We start from the raw sequence: 6,038 nt of genomic DNA on the forward strand, positions 1-6,038 counted from the left end.
GAGCACCCACAGAGCCCCATATAGCCCTACAGAGCCCCACAGAGAGCCTGTCTGTAAGTGTCCTTGTGCTGGGGGGGGGGGGGGGGGGGGCACGGCCCTACAGAGCCCCACAGAGCCCCCATGGCCCCGCAGAGCACCCACAGAGCCCCACAGAGACACCCACAGCCCCACAGAGAACCTGTCTGTTAGTGTGTCTGTGCTGGGGGGGGCCCCCATGTCCTATAGGGCCCCATAGAGCCCCCACAGCCCCACAGAGAGTGTCTGTCAGTGTCCTTGTGCTGTAGGGGGCCCCCATGCCCTGTAGGGCCCCACAGAGCACCCACAGCCCCACAGAGAGCCTGTTCATCAGTGTCCCCATGCTGTGGGGGGCCCTATGGTCCTACAGAGCCCCATAGAGCACCCACAGCCCCACAGAGCCCTATATGGCCCTACAGAGCACCCACAGCCCCACAGAGAGCCTGTCTGTTAGTGTCCTTGTGCTGTGGGGGCCCCTTGTGCCCCATAGAGACACCCACAGCCCCACAGAGAGCCCATCCATCAGTGTCCCCGTGCTGTGGGGAGCCTCACGGCCCTACAGGGCCCCACAGAGCCCCATGTGGCCCCACAGTGCCTACACAGCCCCACGGAGTCCTGACAGTGCCCTGACAGTGCCCCACACAGCAGCCCCAAATCCCAGCCTCAGGTGAGTGTTGGAATTCCTGTCTCTTTCCTGCTCCAAGCTCAGGGGGAGTAACTTTTTCTTTGGAATTTCTCCCTCTCCTCCATCCCAGGGGAGAATTCCCCACTTTTTCCTTTGGAGCTTCTCCCCCGAGTCAGGACTCCACCCCAGGGGAGAATTCCTCACTTTTCCTTTGGAGTTTCCCCCTCTGCCCCATCCCAGGGGAGAATTCCCCACTTTCCCTTTGGAGTTTCCTCTTCTCCTCCAGGGGAGAATTCCCCACTTTCCCTTTAGAGTTTCCCCCTCTTTTCCACCCCAGGGGAGAATTTCTCACTTTTTTCCTCTGGAGTTTCCCCCTCTTTTCTGCCCCAGGGGAGAATTCCCCACATTTCCTTTGGAGTTTCCCCCCTCTCCTCCACCCCAGGGGAGAATTCCCCACAAACCCCACAGGAGCAGCACAAACCCCACAGGAGCAGCACAAACCCCACAGGAGGGAGCACAAACCCCACACAGGGAGCACAAACCCCACAGGGGCAGCACAAACCCCACAGGGGCAGCACAAACCCCACACAGGAGCAGCACAAACCCCACAGGGGCAGCACAAACCCCACAGGAGCAGCACAAACCCCACACAGGAGCACAAACCCCACACAGGAGCAGCACAAACCCCACAGGAGCAGCACAAACCCCACACAGGAGCAGCACAAACCCCACACAGGAGCAGCACAAACCCCACAGAGGCAGCACAAACCCCACAGAGGCAGCACAAACCCCACAGGAGCAGCACAAACCCCACATGCAAACCCCAAAGAGGCAGCAGGGGATGGGGACACAGGCAGGAGGGACTCCCAAGCTGGGGTTACTCAGGGGTTACTCAGGGGTTACACCAGGGAGCAGGGCAGGAGCAGGCTGGGGATTTAGGGAATTTAGGGATTCAGGCAGCGTTAGGAGACAGCAGGGTCTGGTCTTACCTTCTGCAGGTGCAGTGCAGCCCCCAAAAAAAGGAGAGAAACACCCCTTTAACAACTTTGAGCCAAACAAGGAGCAACACACAAACCCTCCTCCCCTTCCACCACCACCACCACCTCCGGGGGTTTGGGGCAGGAACCCCAGGGGAGGGAGGAGAAACCTGCTCCACCTGGGGATGTTCCCCCTGTGGAATTATCATGGAGTAAGAATTTACTGACTCCCTCTCAGCACTGAATCCCCCCTGGGCCAAATCCACCCTGTGCCCAGAAAGGTGAGGATTGAATTAAAATTCTTAGAGAAACTAAAAATATATAAATCTGCACAGAGATATGAGGGGGGCGAAACACAAAATTTAGTTTTAAATAAATAGAGGGGGGTTTTTTTGTTTGGTTTTTTTTTTTTTAAGTGTCTTAAAAATAAGAGCTTGCGTTGGTAAGTAAAAGAAGCTTTAAAGTTTTGGTTTAAAATTTAAGTAACATTCCAGCTGGGCTCTCAGCTCACCATTCCAGGGAACACAGCACCCCAAATTCCCAGTGGTTTTATGGAGCAGGAGCTTCTTTCCCCCTGGGCCCCGCAAAAATCCAAATCAGGACCCTTGGGCTCCCCAAAAACCCAAATCAGGGCCCCTGAAATCCCCAAAAACCCAAACAGTTCTTGCATTAATGCTGACAACCCAACCTTTCTGTAGCCAAGCTCTTGTTGAACTATGAAATTTCAAACCAACATTTTGCCCTGCGTTTATTATTTACCATTCATAAATCATAAATAATTATTTATTTGTGTTGTGATTTACTGGATTCTACCAATTCATCTCCACGTTTTGCACGGACACTGAAGTGGCTCAGGACCCAAACCCTTGTCCCCAATCCTTCTCCACCTCTCTAAGAGTCTCTTTAGGTCTTACAAGTGGCCCCAAGATCTCCCCACAGCTCAGTTGTTTTCCCTTTAATCCCCTGGATCTGCATCCCCCAGGATTTGTCTGCTGGGAGTGAGAGCCCCAGGCTGGAGCCATCCCAGGCAGCAGCACCTTGGGATCCCAGAGTGGATTGGGCTGGAAAAACCCAAAACTCACCCAGTGCCACCCCAGGGACACCTCCACTGTCCCAGGGACACCTCCCACTGTCCCAGGTGCTCCAAACCCCATCCCAGCCTGGCCTTGGGCAGCCACAGCTGCTCCCTGTGCCCCTCCTCACCCTCCCAGGGAACAATTCCTGCCCCAATCACCCTCCAAACTCCACCTTCTGTCAGAGTCTGAAGCCATTCCCCCTGTCCCTCCAGGCCCTTGTCCAAAGCCTCTCTCCAAATCCCAACTGAAAGGTGTTCTGAGTTCTCCTCTGCTCCAGGCTGAACAATCCCAATTTCCTCAGCTTTTTCCTCAGAGCAGAGCTGCTCCATCCCTCTGATCATCCTCCTCATCCTCCTCATCCTCCTCATCCTCATCATCCTCATCCTCATTCTCATTATCATCATCATCCTCATCCTCCTCATCATCCTCATCATCCTCCTCATCATCCTCATCATACTCCTCCTCCTCCTCCAGCCTCATCCACCATCCCCTTGTCCTTCCTGAGCTGGGGATCCCAAATCTGGGCACAGCCCCAGGTGGGGCTCCCACCAGAGCAGAGTAAAGGGGCTGAAATTTAAACCATTCTCGGTTTAAAATAAAGAATCAATGATTATTCCCAGTGCCTGACTGAAGTCTCAGTTCTAGGAAAGTTTCAGAGGAATTTATGATGTGGCTGAGATCACTTTTCAGGGGGAGAGGTGTTTGAGAACTGTCCCCACCAGGCTCCTCAGGGCTCAGTTTTCAGGTTTTTGTAGAGATTTGTCTGGATTTACCATCATTTATCTGGATTTACCAGTTAATAATTTATATAATTTATCTGGAATTACCAGATAATAATTGATATCTTTTACCAGGATTTACCATAATCATAATTTAATCATAATTTATCTGGATTTACCATAATTCATCTGGATTTACCAGTTAATAATTTATATAATTTACCTGGATTTACCACAAACATAATTTAATCATAATTTGTCTGGATTTACCATCATTTATCTGGATTTACCATCATCATAATTTTACCATAATTTATCTGGATTTACCAGATAATAATTTATATAAGTTACCTGGATTTAACAGTTAATAATTTATATAATTTGTCTGGATTTACGAGATAATAATTTATCTGAATTTACCAGATAATAATTTATCTGGATTTACCATAATTTATCTGAATTTATCCGTTAATAATTTATATAATTTACCTGGATTTATCAGTTAATAATTTATATAAATTATCTGGATTTACCATAATTTATCTGGATTTACCAGATAATAATTGATATAATTTACCTGGATTTACCATAATCATAATTTAATCATAATGTATCTGGATTTAGCAGATAATAATTTATATAATTAATCTGGATTTACCAGATAGTAATTTATATAATTTATCTGGATTTATGATAATCATATTTTAATCATAATTTATCTGGATTTACCAGATAAGAATTGATATAATTTATCTGGAATTACCAGATAATAATTTATCTGGATTTAGCATAATCATAATTTAACCATAATTTATCTGGATTTACCATAATTTATCTGGATTTATCATAATCATAATTCAATCATAATTTATCTGGATTTATCAGTTAATAATTTATCTGGACTTACCATAATCATAATTTAATCATAATTTATCTGGATTTACCAGACAATAATTGATATAATTTCTCTGGAATTACCAGGTAACAATTTATCTGGATTTAACATAATCATAATTTAATCACAATTTATCTGGATTTACCATAAATCATAATTCAATAATAATTTATGTGGATTTACCATAATTTATCTCGTTTTACCAGATAATAATTTATATAATTTATCTGGAATTACCAGATAATAATTTATCTGGATTTAGCACAATCATAATTTAACCATAATTTACCTGGATTTACCAGTTAATAATATATATAATTTATCTGGATTTACCAGTTAATAATATATATAATTTATCTGGATTTACTAGTTAATAATTTATATAATTTATCTGGATTTACCAGATAATAATTTATCTGGATTTATCATAATCATAATTTAATCATAATTTATCTGGATTTACCATAATTTATCTCATTTTACCAGATAATAATTTATATAATTTATCTGGAATTACCAGATAATAATTTAATTATAATTCATCTGGATTTCCTTCAACACAAGCTGATCTGAGCCCACCCTGTCACTGTGACTGTGACTGACCTGGAGCCCAGCCCAGCACAAATCCTGCAATTTAATTGTTTCAAATGTGCCAATCCTTCAGTTCCCAACCTAAAGGGAGCTTTGTTACACCAAAATAAAGCTTTATTACAGTGAAATAAAGTTTATTAAAGCAAAATAAAGCTTTATTACAGCAAAATAAAGTTTATTAAAGCAAAACAAAGCTTTATTAAAGTGAAATAAAGTTTATTAAAGCAAAATAAAGCTTTATTACAGCGAAATAAAGTTTATTAAAGCAAAATAAAGCTTTATTACAGTGAAATAAAGCTTTGTTACCTCAATATAATATTTAAAATAAAATATTTCTGCCCAGTGTCCCGGTGTGGCCGAGGGCAAGGGCTGAAATTTGAGTTTCTCTCACAAACACCTTTGGGACTGGAGCTCCTGGAGCTCCTCTGGAGAGGAAAACACCTCCCAGAGCTCAGCCCTGAGAGGAGGATTCTGAGGAGGATGAAAGGCACAGCTGCATTTCTGCCCTGCTGTTTTTGGCTCTTTGGTCCTACATCTGCCCTGAGCAGGCACAGATTGGATCCACCCGGGCTCCTGCCTGAGGCTCTGCCCCAAAATCCACTGAGTTCTGCTGGAAAGGTTCTTCAGTGTCAGTGCTGGGTGTTGGCTGCCCCTGTGCTCTGCCACCAGCCCTGACCAGTGAGCTCTGGGCTGACCAGTGAGCTCCAGTCCCTCCCCAGGCTGACCAGTCCATCCCCAGTCTGACCAGTGCCCCCCAGTCTGACCAGGGAGCTCCAGTCCCTCCTCAGGCTGACCACTGAGCTCTGGGCTGACCAGTGAGCTCTAGTCCATCCCCAGGCTGACCACTGAGCTCCAGTCCATCTCCAGTCTGACCAGTCCATCCCCAGTCTGACCAGTGCCCCCCAGTCTGACCAGTCCATCCCCAGGCTGACTAGTCCATTCCCAGTCTGACCAGTCCCCCCCAGGCTGACCAGTCCATCTCCAGGCTGACCAGTCCATTCCCAGTCTGACCAGTCCCCCCCAGGCTGACCAGTCCATCTCCAGGCTGACCAGTCCATTCCCAGTCTGACCAGTCCCCCCCAGGCTGACCAGTCCATCTCCAGGCTGACCAGTCCATCTCCAGGCTGACCAGTCCATCCC

The sequence above is a fragment of the Zosterops lateralis genome (genome assembly GCF_965231275.1).
Source record: "Zosterops lateralis genome assembly, chromosome: 3".
In the NCBI taxonomy this organism is placed as follows: Eukaryota; Metazoa; Chordata; class Aves; order Passeriformes; family Zosteropidae; genus Zosterops; species Zosterops lateralis.